Genomic DNA, 22,202 nt, shown 5'->3' on the forward strand with positions numbered 1-22,202 from the left:
GGGCATCTAATGTGCCCCAATACTAGAAAGCAGGCATCTTTACCCCACTTTTCAGGAAAGGAAATCAAGGCAGCTTGTACGAGACCACTCTGGAGCATCTGCAGCATGATCTGCCTAGGTCCTGGGGGCCACACTCCCAGGATTCGCGGCTAAAACCGGCTCAGAGGAGCCAGGAATCTCAGCATAAAGAGACCTGAGTCCACAGATAAACTGGGCCAATATGTGCCTAACATGTTTCTAAAACTCTTTGATCTTCACATCCCTTTGGGGTGAGGGATGAGAAAGGCAAGGAGTGTCCCCAGATCTTTCAGCTAGGGAAGACAGATGTCCCCCGTGACATTCAGAGGATGCTCTGCCTGTCTTCTGCAGTCACAGGAGGACAGCCTTCTGCCTCGGGGACCTGATTCCTGTTTTCCTTCACATGGTCACCAGCCACCTGGGGAATCAAACTGAACACCCAGTGGACGAGAATGTGACCGGCCAAGCGTGATCTGCCTCCCACACCGTGCTAAGCAGCAGCTATTATCAGGCCTCCCCGTGTTTCCGACAGGCAGATAGATGCCCTGGTCCCGAGCGGGAGCTAAGGGCCGGGCACTGAGAATCTGCACGGCTGTGTGTCCTGGGGGAGAGCTGTGGCGACCAGGCTGTGGGTCTGGTGCAGACGCCTGAGCCAGTGCTTCCTTCAGCCCTTCCAAGAGGCCAATCGGCCCAGTGTAAAGGTGGCCAAGTCTTTGGAGCCGGCCGCACTAAGGTGTCCTACACCCACCATGCCAATGCCAGCTTTCTGTCCTCGGGCAAGTGACTTACCAATCAGAACCTCCGTTTCCTCCTCTATAAAATGGGGTGGTCGTATCTGTTGTGCAGGGCTGCTCTGAGGGCTACCTGAGGTAAGATATGCCAGGTTCCTGGAACATAGCAGGTGCCTACTAAATGCTCCTCCTCTCCGTTTCTCTGCTGAGGAAGAAGGGCTCTTCCCTAATATATGATCCCAATCAGAAGATAGGAGGGTGACTAGAAAGACCTGAGAGAAAAACGTACCTTCCTCAAGGTCAGTATTAGTTGCTTCCTACTTGTTTATTCACTCGTTCATTCGGCAAAGATTCACTGAGCACCTACTGTGTGCTGAGCACTATATTGAAAGTTTGGGAGAAATCAGACATGGACCCTTGCCACCATCATCCCCGCCACCCCATAATATACCCTCCCAATCCCTGCCAGACCGTGCAAGGTAGAGAAAGGGGTCAAAAAGAAGCATCTCCCCGTCCAGAGGCAGGAGGCCACAGAGCAGAGCCGTTAACCCAGTGAATCTTGCTGCAGTTGCAGTCAGAAGGGCAGGAGGGTCCAGGTACTCAGGAATTGCTCTATATGGAGAGAAGGATGGAGCAAAAGCCACTCCCTTAACCCCTCAGCTCCCACCCTGCACACACAGAGTGGGTGCTTGTCAGGAAGACAGACCAGACGCTAGGGCAAAGCAGACTGGGAGACGCTGTGGCATTTGGGGGCTAAAACAAAGAATTGTGTAACTGTGATCCTGGCCTGGGGACAGAGTCCCAGTAGGAACCCAGAGCGTGCTCAAAAAGCCCCTTGGAGACTAATCGCTGACTTTTTGAGTAAGGCCATGATAGAAGGTCTCAAAGGAGTTGGGAATGACAGGGTGTCAGACTGGTGGGAGGACACAGAGGTTTCTTTGGTATTTTTCCTATGCGCCTCAAATCCGGTTCCATCTGTAATCAGTAGTGTGATCTGCATTCTGAGCTACATCAGGCTAAGGCACCGTCTCCCTGCGGGGCTGCACTATGAAGTCCAGTAACACTCCTTCCACCCCAGGCCACCCATATGTGCTCCCCTCTGGAGGCAAACTGCAGGAGGAGATGGAGCACGAAGAACACAAGCCGAGCACCAGCCACAGGAAGTCCAATCTGCAGCAAAGACCTGGGCCCGTGAGCATGACCGTTGCTCTCCAACATTCGCATGGCTGTAGAGGGCGGAGGAAGTGGGGCCTGAGGGGTGGTGATCTCGGGACTTCTCTGCAGCGTCGCCAGGGCCTAGCACAGCACCTGGCCCAGAGGACGCATTCAGTGCAGGCTCTTTGGGTTTTGTTGAGGTGAATGGAGAACTTTCAGAGAGTCAGGCTGCTGATGGAACATGAGGAGTGAGAAGGAGGGGGTTAAGCAGAGCATTCCCCAGCTCTAGGGGTATGCAAGCCAGATGCCACATGATGGGCCAAGGGAGCCTGAACTGGACCGCCATCCAGGCTTCTCTCAGCCCTGAGCTTCCTCACGCTTGGCTCCAAGAGATAAAGGCCTCCCATTCTTCCGGTGCTTTGGGCCTCACTGCTATTACTCTGCTCCTTCCATTACACGCCAATGTAAGAACACACATGGTTTGGGATCAAAGCCGCTGGGAGGGTTCCCACTGCACTCTGTGCTCAGCTGCTGATGGATCCCTTGAACTGCCAGGGAGGTCTGGGAAGGGACTCCCGGCTCGGCGGTAGGGCTCAGTTAGGCCCTCCGTCTATAGGAGGCTGCCTGAGGGGAGAGGGGCCTCGTCGTTCCCCAGCCTGGCTGCTGGCTTGGGCCCGAGAGGACTTCTGTCTCCTCTCCTTGAAGACAAGTCAGACTTGAGAGTAGAAACGACCTCAACATGCACATTCTTGTGAGCTCTCACTTAGCAGCTGCCAGTCCAGAGTCCTGAGGAGGAGATGGTGGGACTCTGGGCCGCTGCCATAGAATTTCTCACCCCTGGTTTCACCCAGAAAACAGCCTCTAGAAAACAGCATCCGAGAATCTCTGAAGTTTCCCATTAGGGCCCCTTGGGAACAAGGCAGGGGCTAGTCCTTCAGGGGGATGAAAATGGAAAATAGTTGGTTAACTGCTGCTTCCACATCTGACACCCCAAAGTCAGTGCAGAAATTGGCAGGCAGCTCTGAGAAAGAGTTCATCTCATCTCTTGACTCCCAGGTAAAAATTTCACACTGGGTGGTCAGGTCGGTTTAGTGTGTGATCAGGACATTCAGAGGCAATAATGTTAGGTAACAAGCATGAGCATGAACCGAGGATCTGACAGACGCTTTAAAAAAAAAACAAAAAAAAACCCCTGGAATTATAATGTGCTATAACTGTTTTTGCTCTGCCGTGTTTACTCAAGTATTTGATCTTTCCCTCCTCCCAATCTTCTGAATTTCGAGACGGAAATACTTTTAAATTTTATTTTCATAACGTATCCTCCCGCTGAGATTCCAAGGCTGTCATCGGCGTTACCGAATGTGAGAAGTCTTGGGAAGAACATTGGAAGACCTCTGAACGGTTGCTGAGTGAACAGAAGAGAGCCTAACCACATCGTCACCATTATGATAATAATTACTTCCTTTTTAGTTTAAAGAAGAGCAGCAATTTTCCTCTTGGTCCATCTCTGTAAAGCAGCTTATTTGCCTATTAAAGAAAACTAACCATCAAGAGAGAGAAAATTAGGAATTAGTCACCTTTATTTTTAAGTGAACACATGTCCAATAACCACCCTTGACGTGGGTGAGGCAGCAAAATGGAGCGTGAGGCCCTACTGAACCGGCCTTAGGCAAAAAGGAAGTCAACTTTCAGCTCTCCATGCACGTGTAGTGTTGAGCAGGGCAGGTGGCCAGCCCTCCTAAGCCTCGGGTGCTTTATCTACAAACAGAGTGACGGTTTCTTCCCGGCCTAACGATTATTGTGGGAACCACTTTGGAACCCTTATATGAAATGCCTTTGTCAACTGTATTATGCCTTCTCCAATGTGGGACATGACAAACATAAACAACAGACTGTCCCTTGACTTATTATAAGTAGTAAAGGAACTGGTTTTTCCAACATGACAGCTAGTCCTAGCTTAGAAACTAAAATTGTCGTCATTTTGAGCAATAAAGGAATGTAGAAAGTTATGATGATGACCATAAACCTGGGAAATTGGGCCTGGTTGCTGCTGAAATGCTTAAAATAAATGCATTCCTTCATTCACGGGGCACTTCTTTTAGGTCGTACTGGAGAAACTGAGGCACAGGTCCTCCCTGTGAAGGTGAGCCCAAAGGCTAGTGAGTGGGGCAGGTGTTTGCAACAGCATGTACTGGAGTGTGGGTTAGCATGTACAGGGGAGGACACCTGACCCATACTGGGAGGTCCAGGACAAAATCCCTCCGAAGTAGATGTGATGATTAGAATCCAAGGGTGCACCCCCAGAAGCAGGGTGAACCCCTCTTAATTTGCCCCCAAGTGCCCAAGTTTGCCTTTCCTTTTTGCCCAGGTGTCAGCATCCTGTGGGATCTGTTTGGCATAACCCTGTCTTCGCACTTGACTTGACACTTGTCATCCCCACGTGCTTGCTCTGTAGATTTTTTTTTTTTTTCTGCAAGGCTGTCAGCTTTTAGGTACAGGGACCAAAGGCAGTGGACACGGTGGCTGCTGCTGCTAGCATCCGGCTTGAGCGCTCAGGACCCGATCGCACTGGGAACTACTCAGGCCCATCTCCCTGGGGCGGCACCTGGGAGAGTCTGAGTGGAAGACTCAAGTCCAAAGAACGCCTCCACTATTGTTGGAGAGCTGCTCCTCCCAGCTGCTCCCTGTCATTTGGGCAAGGAGGATTAGGGTGTGCCTTGAGGTCGGCCAGGGGAATGCCCTATTTCCCCAAACGCAGCACGCAATTATAACAGAGGGAGGTCACAGGGCATGATCTTGTGAGCAAATAATGCTGTCACTGAGACTAGGAAGCTAATGATTTATGTTGTTTCCCTCTCACCCCTAACTTTCCCAAAGCCCCATTACTCAGACCCAGAACAAAAAACTAAGCTGGAGCCTCTCTCACACAAGCCGTGACATGATGAGCTGTTTTGGGCCTTGTGCCTTCTGCAGAGAGTTCCCGGCTCCATGTCTGTGCTTCAGGGAAGCTCCTACTCAATCCACAGGGCCCCACTGTAACATCAGCCCCTGTCTGAAGTCTCCCTACGCAGAGCTAACTCAGCTCCTGCACCGAGCCCTGAACTGCCAGAGACGGGCTGGGCCTCTCTGATGCCATGAGAAGCAGGAGTTCTTATAGCTAAGAAGAAAATGGGAAGGGATATTAGGTAGGCAATAAACAGTATCTGACACCAAAATATTGAATTTTACATATTCCACCTACCACCCTCCCCTTTGGGTGATCACAAGATATTTTAACATAGTAAAGTTTTGAAAAGTTTCCATATTGCATTCAATCTAAACTTTTCCACACTCATATAGTAGTCACAGGACAGATGTTTCCTTCACCTTTTTGTAACACCTATCAAACATCTGCAGAACACACAATCAGAAACACTACATGGCACATTTGAGCCTCATGAATTTCCTATGAGATAAGCATTATCATTCCCACTTCCTAGATGATGAAATTGAGGAATCCAGTGATTAAGTAAGTTGCAAAAGTTCGCCAGCCAAGAAGAGGCAGAAGCTGGGATTGGAACCCAAGGTTTCTAGATCTTTTTCCATTAAAATCAGATAGGTAAAGAAACAAAGAAACTAAGAGGGAAAAAAGATAAGGACCTTACATTGACGCTATCAACGGAAAGAACTGCAGAAAGGAGAGAGAGTGAAGGAAACGTCCTCTTCTGCCAAGGACAGATCTAAGCCAGCAGACAAAGGCGAAGAGCTGGCCATGGGAGGCTCCATTTCCACTAAGATCTAAGGGTGCCGATTAAAGTGAGGGGTTCAGAGCAGTGCATAAGTCCTTCCATGATTTGTTTCTTTCCTTCATTTGTTCAACCACCACGGTGTTCGTGCAACAGATTATGACTGAGCATCTTGCTGGTTCAGCCCTTGCAGGAAACTGCAGAGACGACACAGCCTTTGGCCTCCAGCAGCGTCGCCTGTCCCCAGGCATCCTGACTCTAGCCACAGGAATCTGCTAACTATTGCCCTGAGCACTCAGGTCTCTCTCGGGCTGCCATGCTTTGTGCAGGCCACCCCTTCCCTGAGGAATGTCTTTTCTGTCTTCACTCCCTGGAAAAACCGTGCCCAACTTTCCAAGCCCAGCCACGTGGCTGCAGCCTGCCCAGATCCCCCGGGGACCCCTCTGAGTCCCTTCCCGTGCTGCCCTCCCCTCTGCCCTGGCTCTGTGCACTGCGGGCATGTAGACGAATTCCCATTCAGACCCTGTTGTCCCTGAAAGCCTGAACCAGAGAAGTCCCCACAGCATAAAGAGACCACTGTCTTCCAGAGCCAATTGGATTTACCTTCCAACTGAAGAGCAGGGAGAACAGAACACAACCAGGAAATATGGGGAAAGGTGTAAACTAATCCACAACCCACAGTGAGTAACTCTCATAGAAGAGAAGCTAGTGAAAAGAAGGGAGAGGGCCTATACGCTTTTGTATTGTAATTCAAAAGCCCTCCCAGACAGTATTATATAGCCTCGATTCTGTGGATAAAGTACAATGAATGGTTCCAGCTCCATTTGTCAGAGTTACAAATTAATATTCTGACACCCTGATCTCTGAACCAGTGCTCATATCTGAAGGACGTGTGCTAGTCTAGAAAAGCAGATCCTAAAAAAGGAATTTGTCAGGGCATGTGTAGCCCTGCTCAAGCAGTCAACACTGATCCTAGGTGACAATAGCCTTCTGGGTACACAATAGAACCTACTAGGAGGTTCTATTGTGGAGCAGGGGTCACCATGGCTCCAAACCATCCAACCCCACCTCTTTGCTTCCATGTTCACCAAAGTACTTCAAGGATTAATTTCCTCTCCTTGCTGGGCTGGCTGTACAACATAGCGAGAAGCATGGCCGATGGTATCAAAACTCCACAGGATTCAAAATCCAACACCACCATTTTCTTAGAGACCGTAGGCAACTAACAATCTCTTCAAGGGCCAGTTTCCTCATCTCTGAAATTATAACATAGAGATAAATACCAACATGACGAGGTATTTGTGGGAAAAGATGGCATAACGCACAGGAAGGGCACGGTGCTTGGCACACAGCAGCCCTCCCTATGCAACTGTTATTATTAGTGATCTATTTTTATTGTTACTTCCTTGAAACGGCATCTAGGAAGTATTTTCCTATCCTATACATTTGGCTTCTACACCACTACTGTGAGAGGTAAGAGTTCACTCAGCATGAGAGTGAGCTTGCTACGTTCTGGGGACACTGACTAGGTGATGTTCTTGGACCTCAAAGCCTTGGATCTGTCTTCAATGTCATTACTGCCCTGGCAGCAACTTCCTCCCACTCCACTGGCTTCTGCAAGTTCTGCATTGTTTTCTCTGCTTCCATGAACTGCACAGGTCCTTTCATGTGAATGCTTCCCCTACCAGAGTATCAGCTAATGGAGGCCAAGGCATGTGTCCTTCCGCTCCCTGCAGCTCAGCATCGGGCCCCCAACACGTTCTACTGTGTATGGAACAGACAAATGACTTTGGCAGGAAGATAAGAGCTAATCAATGAAGGCATCACTGACTGATTCCATGAATGACAGCGTTTGCTGCAACCAGAATGGAAGAAAACTTGAGTCCCTCATCTTGTTTTCCTGATACTAATCACGTCAGAACATTTGTTATTCCCACAGTGTCCTATTCGCTCCTCTTCTTCCTGCTCCTCTTTTCAACTTTCCCTTTCCCTTCTGCCTTCTGTTCTCAAAGACCCAAACTGGAAGATCAGTGAGGGAACTGACTATTGTAGGGGTGTTTAGCAGCATTCTTCAACCCAGAATTCATGGAGCGTCCCTCGGGAGAGTTCAGTAAGGACCCAGCCAACCTAGACTATCTATGAAGCACCTGAGGTTTACAAATAAAGAACAGAGAAACACGGGATTAAGTTATAAAAAGGACAGAAGAGCCAATCAGAAGGAACGGGCCTGCCAGGTAGCTGCCCAGGACACCAAGTGTATTAGTCAGGATGACCAATCTCAGAGATCTAACACTCCCGAGTTCCTTTCTTGGTCATGGCACATGTCTGATGCGGGTCAGCAGAGGGGTCAGTTCTATCTAGTGATTTAATAATCCATCCTGGCAGTGGAACGACCCACCATGTTGTCACACTGCTGTCTTAACACATGGCTTCAGGATTCAGCTCCACCAGGGAAGGGAGAGAGTAGGGGACTCACCCTCGATTTTAAACCTCTTGGCCCACAACGACTGTATCACTTGCACTCAGTGTCCATTAGCCAGAACTAATCAATGACCTATCTAACTGCAGGAGGATTGAAATGTGCGGTCTTCCTAGAGGCTCATGAAGGAATGAAGGAATGAAGGATGCACCCGGGAGCCTCCACCACAAATTTTTAAACAGCACGGGAATAAATCAAAATATAGTGGCAGTTACCTCAGGTTTCCAGTTATGTTCGTGTAACTGGTACAATCGAACATACTTCCACTCTTACTGAAATAGAGAGCACCCTCAATCGGAAATTTTACAACCACTGGCTCACTGGCGTCACCCTACCTCTGTTGATTCGTTTTATTCTGGAGGTTTCTACGCACAAAGGCCAGGTCACCAACCCTGCGACCAGCAAGCTGATTGTTCATGGAAACCAGAGGAAAACCTGAAAGCAAATCATACCTAGGGTCATGCAATTTACTGGCAAAAAGTGATTTTGTGTAATATTTACATTTTAATCCCTTTAATAGGTTTCTCGAGAAGTTGTATGGCTCAAATACACACAAAAAACCTGCAGAGAGAATGAGAGTAAGGAACAGAAAAGTGGGAAACATTTGCTGCAAGAGAAACCAGGAAAAGGAATTTTTAAACTCCTTTTGAATGCAACTGTATTCTTGGAAGTTATCTTTATCCTTCTGAGTGTGAGTGACTTACACGATCCATTCACGAGTGATGGGAAAACTGTGAATTGGACAGCTATCCAAATACATTAAAATGCTATATTAGCATCAATCCATGGAATGTATTCCTCATCTAAAATTTAAACATAAAGAGAAAGAAATTCAATTTACTAGAAAATCAGTTTCTCTCTTCTCCCACTAAAATAAATAGTGAGCAAATATATTTTAAACACTGATATGAGCAAATGCCAAATTAGCTGCATGAGGCACCACCCACATCTCAACCTAGGCCTGAGCAGAATATAGCTCAGATAGAATCAGAGCCAACTCTATATTTCTATAGGTAAAAGGAGGCATCTTGATATAGACAAAGTCGTTGAACTTGGATACGACACTATGTGAGTAGTGGCATGGCTACTAATGAATTTGGATAATCTATTTAGATTAGCAAATGGCAATAATAATGCTTATCTTGTAGAATTATTTATTTGGTAAGATAAATAAGCTACCAAATATTTACAGAGAGTGCAAAAAATGTATGCACATTTTAAGAAAGGAAAAAAACTATTAAAATTGTAATACTCAACATATACCGATAACAAAAGATGAATACAAGTCACGTTTGACTTCTGCAATTACAAGAGGTGCTCAAAGTGGTTACCATCAGCATAGTTACCAGACGCTTCTGATTATGGTAAATTACTCCTTGAGCAAAGTTTCCATTTGTATACATTTTTTGGCACCCCCGGTATACATCAGGGGTGCCAAAAAAAGTACACATTTTAAGAGATGTTATCCATGTATTACTTTTCAAAGTTGAATTGGATTATGGTAGCAACGTATAGTATGACGTTCACTCAAAAGATGGAGTTAATCAAATGAATGCGAGCATCATTCGTTGTATTACAATTTTAATACAGTTTTTTTCCTGACACAGTGTCTAGCATGAGCCTTCTTGGTAGATAATAGGACTCCAGTGCCTAGTCTAAGTTTACTAATGACTGTTGTATGAAGCAGGAGACTTGAACTTGAGCTAAGCAACATCAACACGAAGTGGGTCAATTCAACAAAACGTGCCTCCGCTTTCCTTTCTCCAAAATAGGGATGATAATACCGGCTTCTGCCTTCATAACAGAGATATACAGGTGACTGCGACACAGTATGAGAGACCTTTGAACACTTAAAAAAGAGGCACTAGAGAAATCCAAACTAGTATTTCCTATCTTTGCTGAGTAATACTAGGGGATTTTCCCCACCAGGAAACAACTCACTACTCCTGAGAATGCATATTGCCATATCACGCAAATGCTACAGCGCTGACCTATTTGCCAACGTCAAGTAGAATCTTGGCAATGCTTTTAGTGAACCGAGTTCATCGTTATACTTAAGGCCACAGCGTCAGGTGAACAGGAAAATACGAGAGCGCTGCCTGCATTCTGTGTGTGGGAGTGATTGAACGGGTTTGGGGTGCTGACTCGTCAACAACAAAAAAGAATCAAACCAAACCGTCCTGTTCTTTTTCATGCTATTTTGACATGGCTGGGATTTCCCATTGTCGATTCCACCGTCCAATGGCACAGCCTCTCTCTACTAGGGAACATATATCCAAGGCCTTACATACATCCATGACTTACTATTTGACATTTGACCAACAAGCATTCCAATAGCTACCCGTTTAGAGCCAACAAATGAGACATCACACAAACAAAAACCAGCACTTTTACTTCAACAATGGGAGAAAAACATCCATTAAAACTTTGCTGTGAACTGAGTTAGAGCCCATTCTGCAAAGGGGGGAAAACATGTTTTCACATTTGCACAAATGGTAGCAAACTCTCGCAAAGGCCCACAGCCTGCAAGAGGCAGCTCATAAAACCCGCTTAGAAACCGTCTCCGTAAAACAACGTTATTTCTCTGGGACCAATCCCTCCTGAAAATACCATGTCAGAGCCTTGCTGGAATTTTGAACCGTGAGCACACCACTGGGAAAAACACGAGTCGCCGTCTTCAAAGACACTGAAGTCTTTGAGCACGGACTGTTTCATTAGTCCTTGCGACATATCCATAAGGAAGTCAAAAACAGTCATTCTTTTTTACCCATTCTGCAGATTTTATGAGCTCCAGCACTTGCCTCGGGTGACAGGACATGTTTGTGGCAGAGCCCAGACTCCCGGGAAATTGGTGCTTTCTGTCATCATATGGTCACTCACTTATTCACTCGCTAAGCAAACATTCATGGAACACTGACTCCATGCCAGGCACGGAGCTGGGTGCCAGGACAGGGAGCTGAGTAAGGAAAGGCCCTGCCCCAAGAGATTTACAGTCGAGGAGCAGAGAGTCTGGGAAGTAAACAGATGATTACAAGAAGATACAAGAACCACAGGCAACATAACTGAGTAGTTAAGAGCATGCCAGGCATAAGGGAGATCTGGGTTCAAATTCCCGCTCAGCCTCAAATTTGCAGTTTTCCATAGCACTTACCTCCTTCCAGCATACTGTATAATTTACCTGTTTATTGTTTATGCACACACACAACACTGGAATATAAATTCTGTCAGGACAAGGTTTTTTTTCACCTGTCTGTTCAGGGATGTGTCTACAGGGCCCAAAACAGTGCCTGGCATGGAATAGGTGTTTCATAAACATCTGTTGAATGAATTCACTATACTGTCCCGGGGAAATTTACTCACCCCCTTTGAGCTTCAGTTTCCTCATCCATAATATATGAGTTGTCAAGAGGAACGGATACCATATACAAGTGCTCAAAACGAGCCTACACCATAAAAAACGAAGTAAATGGGCGCAACTGTTCAATATGGACGATACAGCGGCCCCCAGTGCTGAGGGAGCATAAATGCACATTAACAATCTCTGGGGGACGTCAGGGGAGCCTGAGATGTTGAGTCTTGAGGAATGAGTGGAAGAATGTTGCTAGAAGAAAGAAAAGGAAAGAAAAAGGACTCAAGTCAGCAAGAAAGACAAGACCGAGGCTGAGAAGCCCTCCCTGGAAGCTCCTCTGGAACCCTAGTGTTCTAAAACTCCATATTCCGATTTTGTTCACTCACAGCCCTTCGTCCCTGGGCCCCCAAAGACTTCTGCACGTCAGAGGTACCTTCTCCCGCATGGCTCTCGGGGCCAGCATAGAGCGAAAGTCCCCTAATTCCTCCTACACAAAGGCCTGTCCTTCAGGGCCCTGCCACAGGCTGGATTCTGTGTGCTCAGGACAAATCCACCGAGATGAGGCTGGTCATGTAGTGACTACAACAAATAAAACAAGAGGCTTTCCGCGGGATGACACACCTCTGATTCAGTCTGCCCTGACAAAGCTGGAGATTAAGTTTCCTCGCCTAAAGCTGCAAGGAGAAACATGACACCCTTTACTGGCTAGAGTGGAACACGCTTTATTAACCCGGCTTTAATTATATTCCATTTTGAGATTCAATAGTTTCGATTGCAACACCACATGAAACCAGGGTGAGTTGCACCTCATGGGACTCCGGCCACAAACGAGATCGGAAAAGTGCCTCCAAGGCAGTGACCCGCTTATGCCAGCCAGCCCGCAGTGAGCAGCCTGGAGCCCGTGCCCAGCTCTGGGGGAGCCCCAGAGGTGGCCAAATCAGGGCAGGGCTGAGACGGCCGTCAGCTAGGTAACGTGAATTGGTCTCTGTTTATGAAAGAAGTGATGTCGCACTGTGAAAAGTAAGAAGGAAATGTGGCAAGATTTCCACGCAGCCTAAACTTGCCAGGGAAACAGTAAACCCAACCATAACCACAAAGATGAAATGCTTTTTCATCTGATCATCGCAATTCCTGTCTTCTTCTCACCCTCAGTTCTAGAAAGAGGAAGAAAACGACCTTTTACTTTTCAGTAGATAGATTATAATCCGCCTGATCTAAGGCAAGGGAGGTAATCTTGCACTATTTTATTTATTTTTTTTCTTTTTGAGGTCAAATTTTCTCCAAATTATTTTGCCTGCCATCCTGCACTTTTCAAAGAAAGCACACTGATTGGTCCACAATCTGAATGTCCCTTTGCACACACCTGCCCCCACTCAACTAGGCAGCTGATTGGTCCAAGGGCTGACTGTCTCCACTGTAACACCAATAGCTGCAAATTATTGAGCATTTACTAGGTACTAGGCATTATGTTAAGGGTTTTATATGAATTAGCTCATTAAATTTTCACAATAGCTTTATGAGGTAGACATCTGCATTTCAATTTTCGAGTTCCCACAATCAGAAAAGGGCAGCAGTACAGCTCACACCCAAATTTATAGCATGCTCAAGCCCGAACCATTACTGCTACCCTCTGTCTCCAACTGGATTGCAGGATATGAGAAGGCAGGCAGCATGCCTGAGTCACCTGGGTCCCCCAGTGCCTAGAGGAAGCCCTGATACATGGGCCTCGGTGATATTTGGCTGGTTAGTTAATTAATTAATTAATTAATCCATCAATCATTGGGCCATTTTAAAGAATCTTAAACTGGAAACAAAGGGGCGAGTTGGAAGTCAGCTCTTCCAGTAACAAGCACGGTGGGTTTGAGGCAGTCGCTTCCCCCGGCCCTTGGTCTGCCCACTTGAACACTGAAGCAGTTGGACTAGATGACCTCTGATGGCTTTGACTCAGGGTCTTGCCCCAGGTTCATCCAGCCAGCCAGCATCCAAAGCCTGCATTGGAATCCTACCTGCCTCCCTGTCTCCCACCCTACGATCAAGTTCACCGTCACAGAAATGGGCCCTCAGCCTGGCAGCACCTTGGCCTGCGCCCTTATGAGTCATTCACGGGGCCAGGCAGGTACGTAGGCGTGCACATGACTTACTGCTAAACTCACCCGGCTGGTGACGAGTTGAGGGAAGAACAGTTAGCAGCAGCAGGGACCAGGGTTCTCTTCAATCTCTCAAACGGGAAGGATGAGTCCTTGTGAACCCAAGGGGGACTTTCCCCTCAATCAGGAAGATATGCAAATGTTAAAGGAACCTTCCTGCACACAGGTGAGGTGTTTGAAATGGAAGTATTATCATGTAATCATGGTCACTAATACATTCAGGTCATTTTGCCACCTTCAGCAACTTGCTTTTTTTAATGCTTATTCTGCAGCAAATACAACATGAGGCAAAGAGACTATAAAGAGGAAACAATGAATTATTCTTACCTCAAGAGCCCACAATCTTGGAGATTCAGCTATTATCCAAGTTGGACTTACAGGAGTGAACAAAGAAAGTACTAATTCTGACAGGATAATGGCAAAGGAGGAAGGGTGGCTGGAAACTGGGGCTTGTTTCTTAAAGGACATGACATTTGATTTAAACTTTGATAAGGGAATGGGCTTTGACAGGTGGAAGTGAAGGAAGAATATTTTACCAAAGGCAAATGATTATCAAGTGTTAGTTGTCTCTCCATGACATGCACATATGCACACACGCGGGTTATCCATATTCAGAATGTCCCTTTGCACACACCTGCACCCACTCAACTTGGTTTCTGTGGGCCCAGCCCCGGGACTGCTCACTAGCCATTAGGACAACTGGTCACATGTCTCAGAATGGCAAGATTGAAACACATGTCTCTGTTGAGTACAATTTAAACCATATGCTTCTGCTTTATTTCTGCCTAGTTCATCAAAATTGTCTTTCACATGTGAGTTTGGATAGCAAGAAGCCTTCCAAGATCTTTTTTTTTCCTTCTTTTGACATGTAGGAAGTTGTCTTTTTCCAAAGGGAAACATATTGAGATCGCAAAAGATTCCAGGCGGCTCTTGGAAGGAATTAGATGTGTTTAGATTCACACACAAAGTCTGAAGAGGTAGAGATTCTTCCAAGTTGCTCTGTGTTTTCCTCTATTTTAGTACTTACCATAAAACTTAATGTGAATATATAATTTCATAATGGGATATGGGCCCCTAGTGCAGGGGTTAGCACACGAAAGCCCGTGGGCCAAGTTGGGTGGGCCACCTGTTTATGTTAGTTAAGGTTGGTTTTCACATTTTTAAATAGTTGAGAAAAATGAAACAATACTATTTTGTGATATGTGAAAACGATACAAAATTCAAATTTCAGTGTTCCTCAATAAAGTTTTATTAGAACCTAGCCATGCTCATTTACTTACATGTATCTCTGTCTGTGGCCACTCTGGCACCACAGTGGCAGAGGTGAGTAGTTGTGACAGAGCCTATATGAGCCGCAGAGCCTAAAATATTTACTGCTTGGCCCTTTACAGAAAATGTTTGCCAGCACCTGCTCTGAGGATATAGGACGCGCACGCTGAGCTGGACGCTAGGATTTTCTTTTATAGATATTGATGCTGAAAAAACCCAAAATCACCTTAAAGTGCTCAGTAGTTTTTATCTTCCAGGAGCCAAAGGATTGAATTTACCTTTGGGCCACACTCCCCTTTGTCCTTTGTTCTTGAAAGATGAATCCAGTGGGCCCTTTAATTACCCAGATGTAAAGAAATGTACCCTGCCATTATATTTGAGAAAAAATGAAGTCACTATTAATCTGAAAGTAAATGTTTATACTAAGAAGTAAAGAATTCTCTTTGGTATATAAATTAGATGTTTGTTTAGGCATAGCTATGTCTCTGCAGACTTCGCAGCTTCTCTAGAGAAAGCATTTCTTTAGTTTTAATCTTCCCGAAGATTGTATATTATTGCTTGTTCTTGGGGAAGTGTGTGTGTGTGTATGTGTGTGTGTGTGTGTGTGTGTGTGTGTGCATGTGTTTCCTAGAATTTTTTTCACATGAGACTGAAAGTACAGACCTAAAAGATTTCAGGAAAAATGGGGAAGACTCTACCCTGACTTTAAGCTGGAGTTGAGATTAGATTGGTTATGTTTAAGTTATCTTGAACTGAACTCTGATGTAATTTAAGATGAACAACAACGTAGGCTTTGTGAAATGAAGAAGAAATTGCATTCAGATGTGATGGTCTTCCTGAGACCATGGGCCCAGGGGCATAGTTTCCCCTGAAAAGAATGGATGTCCTTTTGTACATTATCCTCAAGAGAAGGAAAACCTTGAGGACTAAGGAGGCAAGAATGGTCGGTGAGAGGAGCACAGAGGAATAAAACTGTTTTCTTACTCTGAGCCTTCATAAGATGAGGTCTAGACTCTGGGGAGGGATACATACTGTAGGTTAGAGAGGCTCCCATAGAGAGAGGAAAGCGGTCTCTTTGAGGTAGGTGCAATGGGCAATGACCCTTCAGAGGCCCACAGAGAGTGAGTATGGACCTGTGATCTTTGAAAGCAGACACAGGAAACAGCATTTTTGAATATTTTCTACTTGTACTTACCTTCTATAATCCCCAACACTCAATAAAGTTGTGTTCCAATTTACAACCCAGGCTCAAGTGTGTGGTGGTAAGAGAAAAATTTTACTCCATGTTTCGGTGAAATAAGAAAGAGGAGCGTGGGGCCGTCTCCTGAGACCAAGCAGTAGCAACGATGATGAGCTGACGATGGCCACACCCAATGGGGCAGTGACTGGCAACAACAGAAGCTCCACAGCTTGGTAAAGAGCTGATAACAAGTTTACACGAGGGGCCTATTTATTTCCACACTTAAGCCCGTGTCCAAAGGAGACTGAGAATGAACTGAGAATGAATCAAGGAAGATACATGTTGGTCATCAAAGCTGACAAAGGCTCAAGCCAATAGGAACAGGTGTTAAAAGGGTGTGACCTCATTTTAAAGCCATAGGTTGAAGTGGCCTGGCTATACTAGTTACTTCTTCTGACAGCCTCCACCAAACTGTAAGCCCCTTAAGAGTGGGTCATCTTTCCACCCCCACTATTATAATTCCTGACTCGAAGTAGAATTCGAATACAGTAAATTACCAATAGAAAGGTGTGAGGGTTATTCCCATGCATTCTTACTACAAAGAGCCCCCCGCCCCAATCAACCTCAGAGGCTTGTTTTAACATAGTCAGTGAAAGTTCTTTAGACAAATCACCTTACAGCTATTTTACTGAGAAACAGATACTCCTGTCTTCAAAACTTATCTTGAGAAATCTGCTAGAACAAAAGTGAGTAATTTCTAATGGCATGTAGTCATATCTTAGGAAAACATCCGAATTTCCGAGGAAGTATTAAGGATTACAAATAAGTATTAAGTCCACATATACGCTCTGTCTGCTTATGACTATGAAATTGATTACTTTGAGATTTTTTTTTCAGATTTGAGTTATATCAACACCCAACAGATTAGCCATTAAAAGCAATAGCTAAAAACTTTTAGCTAGGTGGATATGGCATAGACACTGAACATCGAATCACAGAATGTTCAAGAGGTCCAGGTTACACAGACCATTGAGCCCACTGCAAACCTCACGATCTGCTGCTCCCCGTTCCCATGCCTGTGGCAGACATCAACCAACCCTCTTTCCTGCTGAACGTGACCGTGATTTCACAATCCCGATCACCACGGCCCTCTGAGTCAGACACTTCAGGCAGTAGAGCACAGAAAGAGCCAAAACTTGATTACAGAAGGATAAAGAATTTTCAGCTATTACAATCGTTTGTGGCCTTCCAAAGGATCGCAGTACATAAAGAGATACACAGTATATGTGGGGCATTAAAATTACATGGGTCTTTGGGGTGACTACGTAAAAAAAAAAAAAAAAAGAAAAAATTCTGCAAAGACTCCTTATATGGTTAAGGACCCCCAAGCTGAGTCATCACTACCAGGGCCCTGAAGCTGGCACATAAAAGGAAAGCTGTCTGTCATCCTGCATAGCCCAAGCCTCCATCTTACGTATGGGGAAAGTGAGTCTCACACAGGTGAAGTGAATTGTCCCAGATGATACAGATAGGAATTGGCCAAGTCCAGTCTTAAAGGCTAACTTTCAATTAAGTTCCCAGTTCACTTTACAATGTATCATTGTCCTCACCTCCAAAAGAGAATTTACTTTCCAATCTGTTGGGTTAAAACTACATTCTTTATAAAGCAGACAGGAAGGAATAATACAAAATATTAAAGGAAAGCTACATTGTTCATTCACAGAATAAATGGTGTAAGGAAAAACAGCACCACCGATGCAGAATACCTGAGACTGGACTGAGCATCCACTGTGACCACGGACCTGGGCCATGTCCCAGGTTCCCTGTGAAAGTAGGCCAGATAATTTTGAAGATCTCCTTGTTCTGTCATGCTGTGCGGATCCCCATCTAATGTGTACACCAGTGACTTGAGAGAATTGCAAAGAAAAAAAGAAATACACACACACACACACACACACACACACACACTCAAATTATTGAACATCAAAAGGAGGCTAAACTCCTCATTAATTGCTTGACTGTGAAATGGACGTTGTTGTTTTTTCTAAGTCATCCTTGAAACAGCCCACATGGACCAGACCGCTTTGACGAACGGTTCTACAATAGTAAAAATCCCAGGGAAACTCTGCCAAGGCCAAAGCAACAGACTCTCCATTCAGGGCATCCACTGTGGCCAGAGTGGTGGCTGCCAAAACTCTCTACATGGACAAGGAGAGTTAATGAACGCAATTTGCATGGAATATTTAAGCTCACACTGGCACCCCAAGGAGACATCTGTGTTGACATCTTACTCACTCATTTCTCATCTTTCCTCACTATTACCAGAGTGACCTTTCTAAAATGCACGTCTGAGCATGTCATTCCCCTGCTTATATATTCTGGATGGCTCCCTACTGTCTACAGAACCAGTCCAAACTCCGTGGCAAGGCACACAAAGGTCTCACGCTGGTTGGGTCTGCCACGCCTGTCTCCTTTTCTGCCACTTCCCTTCTCACTCCATCCTCCTCGCCCCCTTCGGGCTCTACACTTTAGCCAAACCAGAAGCACCAGTTGATCCTCAAGATAACCATGTCTTTTCCTACCATTGTTTCTTTGTAGAAGCTGCACTCCTTCTAAGAGATCTGCAGCTGATAAACCCTTATCCTTCAATACCCAGCTCATGTATCACCACATATTTGGAACCTACCCTCATCCACCCTCAGGCAAGAGTGATGCTATATACCTCCTATTGGAGAATTTAAAGTTCACACCATTGCTAATGCTAGTAAGACCACAAACTTCCTTCAGGGATGAGGCTGTGTCTTGTTCATCTTTGCATGGTCAGAACATAGTAGGTGTTCCTTAGATGTTACTGAGTGGATGAATAGATAAATATTGATTTATGGAACTGAATGAACTAGTAGAACTACTACTGATATCCGTGTGTCTACCAGAACTACCCAACTTACCGCCAGTGTTTACTCCTTAATTATGAAACTATGGTATTCTGCAGTATTTTACACAGGGTGGTTAACAATAACTGTTTAATGATTTGTGAGAGAATTCTACATGGACACAATATTGAATAATACTGACTTGCAAGTTGGGGAAGCTATTCCTTTTCCAACTCTATTTCAGTCCTTCTGATGATATAGAAAAGAAAGTCTCAGTTTGATGCCACATGACTTCAACACCTCTCTAAAAACATACTGAAATTTCCCTTTTTAACAAAGAGAGAGCAGGACTTAGGCTCAGAGACTTCAACGGGAATCAATATTTAGCTTACCTAAACTACAAGGATACTGTTTTTTATGGTTACTTTCCAGTTATAGAAATCGATATTCATTTTTTATTTATTGAAGCAATATGAAGTTTTCTTTTTAAATATATTCATTTTATTGAAGTTTAAAAATGAGTAAGATTAAAGAAAAACAATCAGGAAATATCATTATAGGTACATGTCAGTATTGATAAAATAGAGAGGATGGCATCCAAATACCATCTAGAGGGACTAAAGTCTCAGAAGGCAAAAGATGTGAGGAATTCACAAGTCCTCTGCTTTGGGGTATGTTATTAACTCTTTTTTATTTTATTTATTGGGGTGACGTTGGTTAGTAAAATTAGATAGGTGTCAAGTGTACAATTCTACAATACATCATCTATACATTGCATTGTGTGCTCACCACCCAGAGTCAGTTCTCCTTCCATCACCATATATGAGTATTTGCAAAACAACCAGCCTTGGCAAGGTACACTATTCCTTCCCATCCTGCCTCACGCAGGGTGGTTGAAATTGAACTTTATTGAGTTCTAGTTCAAGATACCCATTCGTGTGCATGGATTTAAGCCTCCTCATTTCCAAATTCCTGTTAAAATGACCAAGGACATTTTAAAAATAAGAAAATATCTCAGGAATGGTGTCATTAATTGATCAAAATAGATGAGGAATTTCTGCCAGATGTAGGGCACATACAGACATCGGAGGAAACTGCTGACGAGCCTAGCCCACCACCCAAGACAAGTAAAGGAGAAGACCACAGGGCCTGTAACAACATCAGCCCCCACACTGCGCAACCGGGGGAAGGAGACCCATTAGGTCGGGATGCACAACGGAGGGAAGTGCCAACCTCAAACCCACAAATGACTTCTGGGAACTACAACAGTCCAGGCAATCAAGACGGGGCTGAGCTTGTGGGACAGGGGTCTGTTGGGAGGCACCAGGTTCATGTCTGACCTCCAACCACACACAAAGAAGACGAAACACAAAGCAAAGAAGTAACTGGACTTCTTTGCTTAGTGTTTTGTCTTTTCCAAGTAACTGGACCTCAGATTTAACAAAATAAAACTCTAAGAATCTAACCATTTCTCCTTATACTTTTTCCAGAAAACTTCAGTGAAGAATCTTTAAATCTACAGAACCTGTACGATCTATACCCACCTCAACCCCAGACCTTAGGGAAGCTCTATAAGACTTTTGAGTTCATGCGACGTTTAATATGGGACACCAGCAGAATTGGTCTGCCCAAAAAGCCAATGGTATTTGAAGCTCTGTTACTAAAGACAAAGTGTTCAAAGAAGATGGGAGGTAGGTGAGTTTGCTCTGCTTTGCATAGATCACTGATGAATTCTAAATCGATACATACAAAAAAAAAATTTTTTTTAAATTATGTGTCTGCAATCCCCACCATCCACCTCACCCTTTCCCGCCCCCAAAACAAAGAAGCGAGCCTAAGATGGGAGAGGAGAAGAGAAATTAAGAGAGTCTGACTGGGCTGATTTGGGGAGCTGCCTCAGAATTTTAACAGAGTTAGATGAAAGACTAAAGTGGAAGCAGAGAGAAATAGGGAAAGATGGAAAATATGAATTTCATGGTTTTCTGTGAGTCAAGAAATGAACCCTTTGGGGTTTTCGAATAACTTCATTAAAGATCTCAACTTCTTCTCAATCACTTTTGGTTGTTGACAAGCGCTTCTGTGAGTGTGACATGAGCCCTCGCATACTTCAAAAGGGCAAACTGAAGGGTGTTCAAAGAAGGGTGGCTCAACTGGTAAAAGTCCTGAGGTGGTGTTGCAGGAAGAAAAGCTTAAAGAAATGGGCTATTTATCTAAAATAACACACGACTTAGGCGTATAAGCTGAAGGGACTTATTTGTTATATGTGGCCCTGAAAAGTACAATTGAAACAATCTGCAGAAACTACAGCAGAGACAAAAATCTGTTCACTATTAGGAGAAATTTCTTTTCTAACTAACAGTGCTGGGTAAAAATGAATGGGCTTCCTAGACGGAAAGAGGAGGAGGAAGAAGCTCGGTGTTGCCTGGCAAAGGAAGCGCCCCAAACGGAGTTTGGAGCACCACTTCGCTGGGACAATTCAAGCAAGAGGGAGCAGACGATGGGCCTTGGTTTAATGATCCTCCTAACAGATACAAAAATTAGGAGAAAGAGAGAGGGGAAAGGACCGTGTCTCCCCGAAAATAAGACCTACCCCGAAAATAAGCCCCAGTTAAGATCGTCATCCAGACGGACGCATTTAGTACGTTATGACGATGTTCCAGAAGAAGATGACATGACCATATTTGAATAAATGTAGACTGTTGTACATGAAAAAATAAGACATCCCCTGAAAACATTCCCAATGCGTCTTTTGGAGCAAAAATGAATATGAGACCTGGTCTTACTTTTGGAGAACTATGGGATAAGACCTGGTCTTATTTTCGGGGAAACATGGTACCTGAATTTTAAAGAACACAAAGCTTTAAGGACAATAGATACCTAACACCAACCTTCAAATGCTGAGGGCATTTTTCCAAACAGAGTCCACAAAATGCATTCTCTTTGGCTAAATCAAAGATGCTTCTTTCTGTTCTCGCTAAAGAAAAATCAGCACATGGCAACTCTCCCTGGGTTGTCTCCCATACCCCTGCTTTAGGACTTAGTCCCAGACATGGTTTGTCTTCTCCATGGTGATGCTTACGCTTCCATACCTCTGGCCTGAGAAAGATCTCAGCCTTGCCTGGTAGGCCTGGGCTGCAGCTGAGAAATCATAATCTCACTTTGGATTTAATACAGACTCACAAAGGACAAACTCTCCTCTCTCAATGGTTTCTGCCTCAGCAATTTCATCTCAAATGGAGAGTGAGACTGAGCCAAACTCAAAGAATCCCCAGAGAA

Source organism: Rhinolophus ferrumequinum, chromosome 12 (assembly GCF_004115265.2).
Source record: "Rhinolophus ferrumequinum isolate MPI-CBG mRhiFer1 chromosome 12, mRhiFer1_v1.p, whole genome shotgun sequence".
NCBI classification, from domain to species: domain Eukaryota; kingdom Metazoa; phylum Chordata; class Mammalia; order Chiroptera; family Rhinolophidae; genus Rhinolophus; species Rhinolophus ferrumequinum.